The sequence below is a fragment of the Accipiter gentilis genome, chromosome 33 (genome assembly GCF_929443795.1).
Source record: "Accipiter gentilis chromosome 33, bAccGen1.1, whole genome shotgun sequence".
In the NCBI taxonomy this organism is placed as follows: Eukaryota; Metazoa; Chordata; class Aves; order Accipitriformes; family Accipitridae; genus Astur; species Astur gentilis.
In genome coordinates, this window is record NC_064912.1 from 8,956,976 (window position 1) to 8,972,425 (window position 15,450).

Below are 15,450 nucleotides of genomic sequence, written 5' to 3' on the forward strand. Positions count from 1 at the left end.
CTGCATTTCGCGAGGTTCTTTTTGGTCCAGTCCTCCAGCCCAATCCTAAGTGTGTCTGAATGGCGGCCCTGCCCTCAAGCATCTGGACTTTACCTTATGTTAGTCAGTACCCCTCAAAGACTTCCCCTACACTACAGAGAAAACTTACGAGAATGTCTGGTAGGGGCCTTGTTAATATTATTTGGTTTTCTGTCTAGCAGCAAAGGCTTCACCTGCACCCGTGCTATTTTAAACAGTCTTTAACTTTGTTTTAGCTGATGAGGTGTTCTGGTTTTTTTGTGATTCTGTACTTAAAAGTCACCTGGATTTCTTGTTTCCTTATCCTCTTTCTTTTCCAAACTAGTAGCATATTTTTTCATGGATATTTTGGTATTTAGTTCTGTGCTGTTTATCACATTTTACGTTCGACTTCAGTCATTTATGAACCTTAATAGCAGCTGAAAATCGCAGCCTATACCCAGAAGTGTTCATGTGCCTTTTTCTATCTTCTACATACAAACCTCAACTGATACATGTAAATCAAGACTCTAGACACAAAGGCCTATTTTTACAAAGAAAATTGATGCATGTTTGGTTCTATGAGTGACTAAATACAGGTCAATGACTGAAGATGCGTAATTCTGGAAAATTAAGTTCAAAAAATATCACATGGTTTATTATTAACAACTTCTGACTTATTTTTTTTTTACTAATTGCACTTGCTCCGATCCATATCTCTGCAGAGCTGTATGTATGTTTGTAGCTCAGCTCAGACTTCACAAACTGAGCAGTCAGCAGTCAGCATTTAGTCAAAGTTTGAGAAGCTTGCTCATATTAGTATTTCAGTTACAAACAGTCACTTTGGGCTGCCCACAAGGCTATGACTAAACGTCGTTCTTGGAAATGCTTCTTAGAAGTGTAAGGCTGAAAACATTCTTCTGGTTCATAATAACCTGGGTTGTCTATTGGTGAAAAGGCAAGAACAATTTAGTAATAGCATAAATATCAAGCTGGTTTAAGCATAATAAGGATGCACTGACTGTGACCAACAAGTATAGGATGGCTTACTTTATAAATGTTTATAATGCCATCTTTGCTTTGATAATTATCACTCAATAAGACATTTTTGCTTCAGAAAAGGCTACAGGCAAAGATGTTAAAAGATTATTAAGGTTGCAAAACTAAGCATGCAGAAATTAAGAAGTGCCTTTTATCCAGTTAGTATGAATACATTATAAGATAATCTTTAATCACACAACCACATGTTGTGTTTTCTGTGTTTTCCTAGTGCTGCCGATTCATTCGGCTTTTCAGGTGAAGGCAGGGTAAAATATATCTACTAATTAAATAGCAGAGAATCTGGGAGTGGAGGAAGGAAACCGTTAACTTGTTCAGTGTTGTGTTGTCCCCATAGGCCTGAGTTAGGCCCATCTGACTGCTGAGAGGAAAGCAAATTCTCTTTTTTTCTTGTTTCGGCAGGATTCCATTGAATCCTTTACATACCTCTTGTGTTATACATAATACTTGAGAAATGTAGCAGACTGTTAAAGACTAGAAATTGAAATCACAGTGGAAAAGTCTGAGTGTGCCTTTAGGGAGGGTGAGTCCTGTGGAACGACTCATGCTTTAGCTGCCGGGAAGGGAGAGCTTGGCCACCGCCCCTGCGTGAGTGGCACAGCAGGTTTGTGGCTGAGGGGTTTTGCACAGATTGTACAGCTTAATAGTGCTGATGTCTGAGAAACTTTTGCTGAGTAATTCAAGTGGTGCTGGTATATTTGACATAAGCCAGTGTTTCTCCTAAATATAAAATCTCTGTTTAAGGTACTGAACCTTCTTAAGGAGACAAGGAGTCTGGTTTTCCTACGCCTCTTTCTTAGAAATGGATGAATATATTTCTTCAGTGGGATTTTCACATTGAACAAGAGTTTGTATGACTCTAACAGGAATTAGAGAACTGGCTTGATTTATATCAGATTTCTATATCAGTCTGAATAGTTAAAATTCCAAAAAGTAATAAGCAATTGAAACCAAAGTAAAACAGGAAAGAATTAGAGGCATGGGAACCATCCAGTGTGTAGTAAGTTTTTTGAGTATCCCTTTTCCCTCTTAAGGACTGTTTTTTTCTGTCCTGTCTCAGGCAAATGATATATTTTAGGTATGACAGTTGTGTAAAATACTCTCATGGCTTTTTTGATTTGTAGACAAGTAACACCTCCCTTACTACATTCAGGCAGTTGCCTTTGGGATGAAAGGTGACCTTAAGCATGTATAGCACTATAAGAAGTGGGAAAGATGTGTCCTAGGATACCAAGGTCACCACCTCTCTTCCTCGAAAAGTACATGGGATCTCAAATGCTCCTGTCTAAGATGTGGTAAAGATAAATGGTGGATTAATGCCTACAAATGTATCAATGATTTGGTTAGAGTTTAAACTTTTTAATTATAATCAGTAAAATTTTGGGGACAGTTTCTGATATAAAGCAGTATTACTGAGGAAACATAATCATTGCTTGTATATCATAAATTTGAAAATCTTTGTTTATGATAAATGGTGTTATTTTTCTTTTCTCACATCTGACAATATAATACAATAATGCCGAGTATGACTCATACATTGTAATGATTCAGCAAGCTTAGAAAGTCAAAAAGTAGATATAGCTGACTTGAAAATTTGAGAGCCTGAGTAGTCAGAGCTATATAATTTGGCTGTATAAAAAGTAAAGCAATTTCAGTGAAACTGTTAAGTACTGTGTACATTTACAAAACAGTACATACAGGTTGACCAAAAATAATATACCAGGGCCTGATATTGCATTTATTAAAGTCAATGACATAACTGCTAGTAACTTAAATGCAAGTAGTACTTGACTCTAACTTCTTACAATATTCCAAATGTGTAATAATATGAGTAGCTATACCTGATATTTCTTAAGAATCAAGACATCTGCAAGCAAAAACTTATAAGAGTCAACAGGATTAAAAGGGTGAATAGGCTAATTTTTCCACAGAAAATCTAGTCTGGTTAATCAGGTAACACCAGAAATGGCTACTTTTCAGGCAGTCAACTGATCACCAGTCCAACTGTGCATCTTCACCTTCTTCATAACAAATCCCGTCAAAATACTTCCATATTTCAGCTTTGGAAGATGCAGTCGGATTTGGAGAGTAGATGCTCCCAAACACAGGGGACCACTTACGGAGTAATAAAATAACAAGGCATGGCCTTATTAAAGGGGGCCAGCCAATGAGAGAAATATAAAGGTCCCTGAGGCTGAGGGTGGGAATGACAGGAGGAGGAGGAAGCAATAAAAAAGAACTTAAATGGAGAGAGGCAGATTGAAATTAGATGGCAATTACTGAAAACATATCATCCATGTCCCTCAAATGGTGTTCTCTGTGATCCAAGTGCCTGGAAAGATCTAAATACCCATTTGTTGCCACTGGGAAAATTCAAATGCTGAGCATTTCCACGTCTGACTCCTCCAAAAAGTTTGGAACAGTGCGGGTGAGATCTTCAGCAAGCATTAAGTCATCTTTGCTCCATTAGCATATAACGTATGAAGTCACCAGAGCTGAAACAGTTTATGCTAACTGAAATTCTGGCCCTATAACTCTTTAATTTATAAGTAAGCTACCTTACTACTTTCTACAAAAATATCTGTGAAACTATATTTTCCAAAGTTACATATGTATTCTTTACATATGTAAAAATGTTGAAACATCAAAAAATCCTCTGGTATTACCAAAATTATTTTTTTTTACATTCCAGTATCTTTACCTTATCTTTAGTTAGCTTTGTAAGACTCAGTGTCTAAGTGTGGGTGATGGTAAAAGCGCATGTGGTAGGCAGTTTCCTAAAAGCACATGTTGCATGTTGCACAACCTAGTAGGTTGATGCTTTAATGAGTTTTGGTTTTCATCTTTAACTAGCAGGAATGAAGATTGGCCTATGATGAGAGGACCCTCTGACATTTTAGTTCCTGACTTCAGATTTTTAGACCTTTGTATCTGAACTTTCCAAGATTTGGTTCTGTCATGAACTCAAATCTACATAGGCTAATCTTGAGCTATCAGTAAATTTGGTTTGAAAATGCTTGGGTCTTTTTTATTGTCTGAGCATTTAGTGCCTTCTGCTCTTCTCTGGACTAGAATACCATAAAAATACATCATTTGTTTTATTTTTGCCTTTCAGCTCTGCCAATTCTATTCTTAGCTGTAGCCTAAAGTATTATGACAGTCAACAGGCAAACCAAGTGTTATGTAGATATTGGCTACACTCTAAAAGATATTCCTATATGGACAAGAAATTAATCTGAAGGATCAGTATTCATTCTATCAGGGCCATTTTCCCTACTTCAGTGCTAGAACAAGTGATTCTTCATGTCTATGTTGTTTTCCTCCTTTTAGAACTGATGTTTGATACTTTTTTCTTTATTTATCAAGGGATCCCACCTGGGAAAACCTTAAAATGTTCCAATATGTATCGCATAATTTTTATGCCATATCTTTGTCTCACCTGTCAGCCCTAATGTTCTTAATACATCAGCTCCCAGCCTCTCCTGTACTAGTAACATCAGCTTGATAACTCATCTGCTACGTTTTCGAACACAGATCTTCACACTTAGCATAAGCTTCCTATCAGCATTCACAGAGTTAATTGTTGTCTGCCTTCATGTCCTTTTCTAAAGCCTTTTTTCCCACATGATGACAGAAAATTTTGAGTGATTATGCAGCTGGTATGCTTTGACCTCTCCTTTTCTTTTCACCGAATATTGCCTCACTGTTATATTGGACTCCCCATTTGTTTCCTGAATCCATCTGTTGCCTCTTTCTTATGCCTAGATGGTATTCTCTGTGACAGCTCCCGCTCATGATTATGTAGGTGCCACTGCAATACAATGTACAGATCAACAATAACAGCATTCTTATCTCTTTTTTTTTGATAGAAGCAGTTTCATCAGAAAGTGTGTCTTATTTAGTTACCCTGTCTTACTTTAGGCACAAAGAATTAGAAGCTGTAAAATCAGCAGACCAAAGCAGCCCAAACATGTAACTTCAGTACTTTGATCAAGCAGACAGAAATACCAGGTTGGGAAAGTTTCCCACTTCAGAATAACAGTATTCACCAGCTACTCATGTATTCATAGCTACCAATGACTTATAGACAGAAACTGTCAATGTAAATTGCTTTCTCTTTTAAAGGTTTCTTGTAGGAAGATTGTTCTGCCTCTTTCCCTGTAGTGCATTATTATGACTGAATAAGCAAGAAAAGAAAGGACTTTCATGATGTCTGCCCTCTGCAAGTGATGTTCTATTTACTGAAAGCTGCTTTATTAGGGCTTGAGCTTGAAACTGTTCAACATTTAGCTTAGCCTCTATCAGGCAGGGTGATGTCCCTCACATACCGAGAGCTAACAATGTGTTTGCTAACCAGGCATATGCAGATGGTACATCTTTGTGCACAGACTTCATCTTAGTAGTTGTCCCCATGTTTACTCTTTGAGAAGTTTACTCCTATTGTCTTTGTATCTATACCCTGGCAGTAGACTGTTTCCATCTCAGATGCTCTCCACACTCCTTCACCAAGTCCATTAGTTGAAACCTAAAGTATAAGGGGCCTTTAAGCCTTCTGATGCTTATTTACAAATGACAAAAATGATGTGTTTAATGAAATGCAAAAAATAATGCATCTCCCAGTACATCTCCTGCCTAAAGAAGGAGTTAACAAAAGTGAAATCAGTTCAGGCTTTCAGAGTTATCAGAGCATGACCATAGATACAGTTCACAGCTCAAAGTGTTTGTGGCAAATGCAGATGCTGCCCTGGTGTAAACAAATGCAGGTAAGGGAACTACACAGAACACTACAAAGCTGCAGCTCTGTCCCATGGGCAGGAGCACATACCAAATTGCGGGTAAGAACACAACTCATTGTCCTTATCTGATAGCTAGGTGCATCTCCAAAGGGAAGTGTTGTGTCCAGTCTGCGTATTCCTAATAGGGCTGCATGTTAGTTTGTAGCCCTTAGGCAACTTCAGAGGCTCTGTCAGGAGATATCCGAAGTCTTTGTTAACAGGATACCCTAATTTTCTTCTTTTGCTATGCAAAAACTGCTGTATTTTCCAATTGACAAAAGCACTTAATGAAGTTCAGTACTTTGTGCTAAACACTCTAATTTCTTTTTTGCATATTCAGCCACTTCAAAGGTCTTTTCTAAACTTCAAAGACTACCTTTTGAAGTCTCTTAAATTGTGAGCCAGCTAAAAGGATTTACATTCTCCATTCAAGGAGCATTTAAGTAAATACTTCCACTGGAATACATTTTTTGTATTTCGAAAGTGTCCCCCCACAAAGAATGAAAGATGGCCCTGCCCACAGCAGGGGGGCTGCAACTAGACGACACTTAAAAGTCCCTTTCAACCCAGGTCATTCTATGATTCTGTGATTCTATGGTAAGAAACTTGCTGTACTGAAAATTCCTGTACTGCTCCTTGACAGAGACATGTTTTAGTAAAATAGCTATTACCATATCACTATTAAATATTTACTAAAGTGCTACATAAAATAAAAATCAGAAATGAAGAGGGACTCAGCCCCCTTCTGATCCTGAGGATATTATTTTCTTAATTCCAGTGAAAATTATGATAGCGCAAACGGATGTTTTGGGTGAAGTGCTATTGCCAGCAAAGCCCATCAATGTTTTGCCAACCTGATGGTAATTATAACTTGAAGTTTCCGTCAGCAACATTTCAGAGGTAGGCTGTAATCTGTAGGCCACAGGGAAACTGTGGATATGCCTCTTCTTCTTCCGTTATGCTCTGCCGCATGCTCCTCCACCAGCCACAGGAAGAAAGAAGTAATAATGTCTCAGCAGAAACGATCTTCCTCCTTTTGGCCACATGGATTGGCTATTCTGGATTGGCAGAATAGGACAAAAGGTATCCAGAAGGACTCCTATATCTGGGGCTGTACTTACAAGTTAATTAATCTCAGAACCACAGTTATAGCTCACGAAGAGTCTCGCAGCAGGTGTTCTCAAGCACTTCAGGATAGTTTGTTTTCACTAGTTTATTTCTAGTCTTTGCCACTGTGTGAAATCATGAAAAGGTTAAATGTTAGTCTGGCATCTGATAGTTTACATTTTCTGAAAATGTACTGCTGTATACATAAATCTCAGTATTCTGTGAATTTCATATATCTTCCTGGTATCCTGATTAGACACTTGGTTGGAATTTTTTTGTGTAAAAGATTTTTGGGTCAAAAAATGAATTTTAAAATCAAAATCAAAAGACCTCCAAAACTGAGTTAGCTTTGACAAGAAAACAAAATAGGAAATGGAAAAAGTCCAGCAAATTATAAAAAATATAATTTGAAAAGCAAGAGTTCATGATTTCATTTCATAATTTCATATTTTGTATGAGTTGTTCAATGCTCCATCTTCTCTATTTAAAGACATGTCAATATAAGTGGTGTGTTAATGTGCCCAGCTATTGACATGCAACCATATAACAGTTAAATATCATGTTACGGTTTTTAAACCATTAAGCTCAGCAGATACTTAGTACTGACTGATAAAATATCTTAAGCTTTTTTCCTAACTTGTCTTCAGCATTGTTTCATCATCTAAAGTGATAAGAGGAAGACATCTATTGTCTCTGTCTCATTAAGAATTCATTGGCTTGGCTTTGCTGTTTTGTCTTGCTATTCCCCTTGTACTTTGGCTAGACTGGAGGAGGGCATCAATTCACCCATTCTGATTATCATTTAAGCTAATAAATATCTGAGACTTCATCTCTCTATGCTTTCTTTTCTGCTGGGAATAGATTTAGCAATAAGAGTAGAAGACTTTGCAGTCAAAAGAGGCTTGTGTTTTTGGGAGGCCAGAAATAGCGTCTTTCTAAAGTACTGCCCCAGCTTAGTTGCTATTTGATTGAACTAGCCACAGTCCCTCAAAATGCAAATTTTGAAGCTGCCTTCATAGTTTAGAAATACCATTTTAGGCATCCTAAATAAAAATCATACAACGTTCAAAGAGGCTGAGTGTAGCTCCCATTTTATTACCCTGGGATTCGTAAAATGCAATTAGGCCACTTACATAGTAGGATCCTTGAATGTGAACACATTTTATTTGTCTAGGTTAGACTATTTTGGCCTATTGTTTATTTCATACCCAAGGCTGATCTGCTTTTTACATGTATTACAAGGAAATAGGCTTCTTCCAAGTCCCCTTTAAACATGTTGTTTCATAAATATTATCAGTGTTCAATCTCAGCTGTAAATAATGACTCTTATTTTGAGGTAGACCATAGCTTAATTGGTAAAATTGCTTAATTGTCTTTCTTACACACTGTGTTCTCTGCGGAGTTATTTAGAGTGTTTTCTATACAACATGAATTATTTAAAATGCAATCTGTGCTCTTGACTTGCAGACTTCACATACTTTACAGAAGCTGGTCTGTTCATTGTTTTACTTTTTTGTCCTTCCATATTCCAGCACCTACCCCTCTTAATATTTACATTCTTCAAAAAAATGTTCTGTCCAGAATTTCTTCACTCTTACAAAAAATCTAGTCTAAAGCACATATCAGGAAGAAGGACAGAGACAGCATGAATACACTTTAAGATGATAAAACTCCCTCTGCTGTCCTTTCCAAGTCATTGAACAGTAAGGGCATCAGCAACAGTTTTGCTCATCTTTCTGCTTTTCTAGTGGTTTTCACCAGTTGAAAATATCCTCTTTAAGTAAAAGAGCAGTAGCAAAGGCTCATATGCCATGTAGAATCTTTCTTTACCTGGCACATTGCTAGGAAATTACTGTGTTACAATAAAACAAAGTTATAAAAATCCCATTGGAAGAAGTGAAAAGGCAGGTGGTATTGTTCCCTAGGAGTGTGCCAATATATTGCATCAAGCTGTTCTTGACATCTGTGATTGCTGTATGCTCATTAGGAGAATGGGCATTACTGTTGTAAGCTGCAAATGGGAAGAATGAAGATTCCGGGACTTTCTGCCATACCTGTTCTCACTCAAAAGCATAGATGAGATGCTATTATAAGGTAATAATAAGAGAAGTTCATTACTTATTTAAGACCTTAATTAATCAGGAAGCAACATGAAGTTCTATCAGCAGATGCTGAGAAACATGTGAAATCCCTTTGACTGTTTAACTTCCTAGATTAATGCCTTGCTCAGGCAGTGTCTGCATTGCACCACTCTTCTCCTGTTGCATAACAGTCCACAGCTGTCCCGCTGTGATCTGCTCCGGCTGTTTGAGATTTCTCTTTGTCACTTCACCTCGCTTACAACCCTATTCCTCGCTCCCTAGTGGTATGATTACCACTCTTGGGAAGTGCTGGTGCTTGGGATGATTCTTAGCTACACGTTGCCTTTTACATAGTGCGTTGTAGCTGCATTACAGTTTCATGAGTTTCTCTTTTTTTCAGTCTTTGATTAACAAGAAATGGTAACAGAACTGTCTTTAATCCTCGACGTATGTAGTAGGTAGCCCCAGGAATAATATTCACAGGTCTGAATCTTAGCACTCCCCAAATGCTGGCTTGCTCCAGTGACCAGGGATCTAGGATTCTTTTGAAATATTTTATCTAAAAAATATTTTTCCTAGAAACTTGGAAGAGAAGTTTTCCATGTTATATCAGATGAAGAAAAAGGAAGAACATTCATTGAATTGGTTTGAAGCTAAGGAAAAGTTTAGCTTTAGCTTCAGGAGAGACTTACATGACTGATCTGTTCCTAGCTGATTGGCAATCTCAACTATGCTTCTTTCCATCAGAACCTTAAAACTGTCATTTATATTTTTACAGGTACTTAAGATGTTATGTGGTTAAACTGTGCACAATAATTCACCCTCAGTTGCAGTCATTTTCTCTTCCATAACAAGACTTTCATAAATCATTCCTAACAAAGTAAATAAATCTCTCAGTTCCCACCATGCACCATTATTAAATTTCAATCCTTCCTTAAAAATAAAGATGAATGAATTTAGTAACTGCAAATAACTAGAACTGCCATCCTTTAAAATATTATCTCCTGCTGTAAAATTTGAACTAGAGAAATGCATTTACTTTCAAGAATTTGAACGTTAATCATCTGGCAGAACTGGCATACTATATACATGAAAGTTGGCAGTGGAGTGGAGCTGTATTTGACACCTCTGGGGAACATCAACAATAGCCTACAAAAGTAAGAGAGAAATACGATGAAGCTTCATACTGAAATATGAAAGGACTCATGATATATACCACAGTGCTGACAGCCATTCTGTGCCCTTGAGAATCGTTAGCAACAGGAGTGTTTTTAATCATTTGCATTAGTTCAGCAGTTAATTTTTGTACTGTAAACACACAATTTCATTTTCATGTGCTTAATGCCAGTAGAATCAATAAGACTCCTCAGTTAGCCTTGCGTGGGATCAGGTCCTTTGGGTATCTCGTTTGCATGACACATATGACTTTTTCATTTTTGTTCATGTTCTTGTCTATCTGCAATGAAATGGTCATCCTAAGAAGATGATGTTGAATTCTTCTTTTAAAAATGCTTCTGATATTTCATCTGTGGATTTTTCTGGAGGTAAAGTCTTTAGCATTTTTAGTTTTTTCTCTTTTTTTGTTTGTTTTTATTCTTTTCATTAAGGTTTATTAAATTAAGATTAATTTTTAAGAATATCCGCTTGACATCAAAATTTTGACCTAGGACAGAAAATCTGTAGCATTTTGTTTTCATTTTATGAAGCATGAAGCGTTGTGTGGTAGATGATCATAGAACAAAAAATCAAGTTACTTTAAGGTTAAAAAAATCCTCTTGATTTGAAGATTAATCCTACTAACCCTGTTTTTAGGATAAAAATTCTTCTTTTTAATGGCTTATTCAAACTAGTAATTTTTCATCAATTTAAAAAATTATGTTATGGTAGAAAAGATTTCAACCAAAATGAACTAGGAAAACCCAAGACAAGAGTACAGTTCTCTGATCCGATCCTTAGCATGTAAGAAAGTGGATGTAGAGGATTACCAGATCAGAGTAATAACATTATTGCACATATTTTGAGAGGTAAAAGGCTGCCAAAAGTGATGGCACCAGTAAATCAGCCTTACCATATTTAACAGTTACTTTAGTAGACTAAACAATGTTTACAATTTTCTGTCCATGAAGTAACTGTGCTTCTCAAAAGTGAATGACATGATCTTAAAATACAGTCTATCAAGATGTACGAGAGATGTGCTTCCTTTAAGCAAGTGGTATATTTACACAGTTGTATTTAAAATTTGGTCCAGATATCAGTGACAAGTATCTGCACCTTACCAGTAGTGATCACAATACCTACTAAAACCTGCACTCAGGACACCTTCAGCAAGCAGCATCTGAAATACCAGCAACAACTTTTATGTGCAGGGCTTTTTGATGAGCAGTGAAAGCCTCACCTTTATCGACATCTAAGCCCTCAATGGTGCAAACACTTGCAGACAAACGTAACTGTATGCTCATGAATAACATGTCTCATCTCACGGGAACTGTTTGTATACATACATGTACACAGCAGCAGAACTGGGTGAAACTTTTTGGTTGCTTTGTGTGATTTCCCACACACACACATAGTTCCCTAAACCAGCATTTCACTTTACAGTAAATCACATAGCATATAATGTCCTTTTAATGTGTTAGGTAATCAAACATGAAACTAACCGCAGAAGTTAAAAATACAACTGGCTTTATTTTAATCAAAACTGAGGTTTCTTTGTTGTCCTTTTCCCAGTTTAATTATAAGGATTATATGCTGTGTGTCTGAATTGCAACTGCAAGAGAAATTTCTTCATAATTTGACTTATGCTTCTTTAAGGATTAATACAACCAAGTTAAACTCAGCCTCTATGGACTGGCTGGCATAAATATTTATTTTCCTGTTACAATAAAAAAAAAAAAAAAAAAAAAAAAAAAAAGCTTTGATGATTCTATTTCAAATTTTCTAACATTTACAATGTATCAAATAGAGTTCAAGGGCTTGCTGCAGCAAGAATCAACGGGGCCTGAGAGGTATGTTACATATAGTGATCCACACTATAAATTAAGTTCCAGATCTCTACAAATATTGTAGTTATACCTCTGTGAAGTCAAAAATGCAAGGAGCTTCTTTGTTACGCCTAATTGGATAGAAAAAGCTTTCCACTGAAAATTTTCAGCATACAATTGCTATTGTATGTATTTTTGTTTGTATGATGCAGCTGTATATGGCACATGCTGTTATACCTACTATACAGATAACACTATGGAAAGACCTGGAAATGTGACAAGAAAAGCTTTTCTTGTACTTGGTTAAGCTTGCCAAAAATTGCCATGCTGTGAGTTTCTTTCTTTTTCTGATGAAAAGAAAATTCATGTCACTGCAGTTGTGGTAAGTGACAGAAACAGCCTAAGGTAAATAAACACACAGACCAATTTTACTCTTTCTCCTGAGTTTTCACAAAATAGCAATAGCATGGCTCCCTTGCAGTTAACACAAACCCACTCCAACAATTCCATTACTCAATAATTTAATACTTTCTATAGCAGGTTGATGTAGTCTTGTGCCTTTCCTTGATCTCGGATTTTACAGGTTTAAACACTTCCACTCAATAACCCGAAGAGACCATATATATAAATACTGTCCACCACTACCTGGTGACATTAGTGAAGCAAATTTTTGCCTGTTTAACCATTTCAAATGCTTGAGAACAGCATAGCATGCACACTCCTTATATCCACTTAAGTACTTAACAGAATGTTCATGTATTGATTTTCGAGTGTCTTTTAAACCACAGAAATGAATTACATGTGAGCATTGGAGCATTTGTGAGTTGTCTAAATGGGCATTGATCATACGTAATAACCTTGCTTCCACAAGGATCATTCTCTTTACTCCTTTCCTTCTATTTTTCTCTTTGGTTTGTCTAGCCAACATATAGCATATTACATTAAGATTTAGTCCCATATCACCAGATGTGTCTTAAACATTTTTGTCATAATAAAAGAAAGAAAATGATATTCCACACACTTGTCCCGAGTTCTGCATTAACCTCATTATAGCATTATTTCTCATTCAAATCAATGTAAATGAGAACATAGAGTTTTTCTTTATGAAGGATCTTTCACTATGAATATATAAGCTGCCCAGTGAACCTCACTAAGCATGGGATCAGACTGCTGGAAAGAGAAAAGCTTTCCTACTCAGCCCATACAAAAAGCTTAGAGGATGCTTCATCTTTTGAGGTTTAGCAAAGTGTAACACTTCATCGTTGCCTCTTAAGGCATCCTGCATGTACTCTGCACTGTGAAACAGTTTCTTGAAAACTGTGGAATAGCTCCAAAAAGTTTCTCTGTATTGTGCCAGCTTCACAAAAGTATGTCTGGGTGAGATTGGTCTTAAATGCCCCATTAGTACGGCAGCAGCCATTGCCTCCTGTGGGAGTCACTGTGGAGGGGCGGGCGCGGGTGGCCTTTCTGCTGCCTCCAAGTTCCTGCTTCTGCACTCTGTCTTCTCACTGCTTCGGCTTTCTGTGTTACCGCCTTACTTTATACCAAGACTCTTGTTTGAGGGTTATACTCTTGTCTTGGGGTTTCCTAGTTCATGTCAGAACATGGTTTAGTGGGCATGGTTGATGGTTGGACTCGATGATCTTGAAGGTCTTTTCCAACCTAAATGATCCTATGATTCTAAGACAAATAAATACTTATTGGCAAGAAAGCAGCACAGATTTGCCTTATAAAAAGGGTCAGAAAGCCTTGCGTGATCTAGCCCATACAATTTAAGCAGTAAAGAGTACAATGTGAAATCTTTAACATAGCTCTATCTCATGAAGTCGTGTTGATGGCTGGTGATTTCTATCCATTCTCACAAAAGAGCATGTTGTTTAGCAGAAGCGCTGCAGTTATTCTGACATACAGGGTAGACTCACAAGCTGCAGTTTTCAGTGACTCAGTTTTACTGTCTGAGGGCTGTGGTTTTGCCTTGTTAGTTAAATCCACATTTAATTGCAGAGACAAAATGTTGATTTATTTTAATACAATTGGCAACACAGAGTTTCACCTACAAAATTACAGGCCTCTGTTAAAAATCAGTCCTCCCCCAACCACAGTTCATATCAATAGTCATTGAACATGACTGTACTTCTATCTTTTCCTGCTGTTATTCAAAGGCCAAGAAATGCATAGAAAGATTTAAAAATACCTTTTCTTCTACATGTTTACTACAGGAGTGTAAGTTAAAAACATGTCTAGACAGGGACACATAAACAAAATTAAACTAAATTATTTTACTACAGTATTCATACATTTATTTTAAGTATCCCTTTCTGTGATATTCTGATCAGAAACAAATTAACTTTAAGTAAACTAATTTTAATTAGGTTAACTAAAGCTTTATTTCTGAATTACAATATCTACATGAAGTCAAGGCTGTATTGAAGATACTTTAAATTTACATCTCGAAATAATTCTGCTTTGCTTTCCTGCTTATCCTTTTCCATGTAGACATGGCATCACAGCTGATAGAACAGAACCCAAAGGGACTGACCCTGCCAGTGTGATGTAAAGACTCTCTGTGTAGTCGCCTGGTATTCCCTGTTCCTTTCACCTCCGCTGAATCACGATGTACTTTGTAACAGGAGCTGATATGGATCATTTATAACTGGAACTGTTTTTATACATGTAAGACCATTAGATAGGTACATTTATTAAAACTCAAAAAAAGAGGTTTGGGGTTTTTTCCAGGGTTTGGGGTTTGTTTGTTGGGTTTTTTTTCATTTGTTTGTCTGTTTTTTATTTAGGCTTTTATGGAGCTGTATTTCTTTCAATGGATGGATGGCTAGACAGATAGAAATCCTGGACAGTGATCCAGGAATTGTCTCTCTTCCTTTGTTCCTGTGATATAGTTTGTTTCTTAAAATGAAATCATCTTTAGGTTTTCAAAATGTTTGGAAAATGTCTTAAGGTTGCTACATTTACGAGATAAGAGGTCATAAAAATAGTTAGTAATTCAAATTGTGAGAACAGCACCAAAGAAACTGGGGGGCAGGGAAACAAATCATATTTATATGTGAAGGGAGCTTTTTGCTGACCTTGCTAAAGGCTAGGGAAGGCAATTGCCCTCCAACAGAATTCCAGTGGAGAGAGGACATGTCTCCTCCTCTCAGTGAGTAGGAGCGCCAAGGCAGGTGTCAGCCCAGGGAACTGGGCTTTTTTCTCTTGTAGGCTGTATGCAGGATTACACAGAGAATATGCAGAGCAACAAAGAAAAAGCCTTCACATTCTACAATGCGGTCCCCATGGCTTTCCAAATTCTTATTTCTACATGCAACACTTGCAGACTTGAATGCACCTGCACTGTGCTTTCTTCTAAGATGATAATGGCCAATTGTAATAAAAATCACTGTTCCACCACATAAGTCTGAATTAAGTAACAGGAGCACACAGTGGAGAAGGCCA

General features: G+C 37.0%; 1 protein-coding gene across 1 annotated transcript in view; it reads right to left on the reverse strand.

Moving 5' to 3' along the window:
* SHISA9 (shisa family member 9) overlaps positions 1–15,450 on the reverse strand; it is a 197,910-nt gene that overhangs the window by 88,461 nt on the left and 93,999 nt on the right. The gene's annotated exons all lie outside the window — the stretch shown is intronic.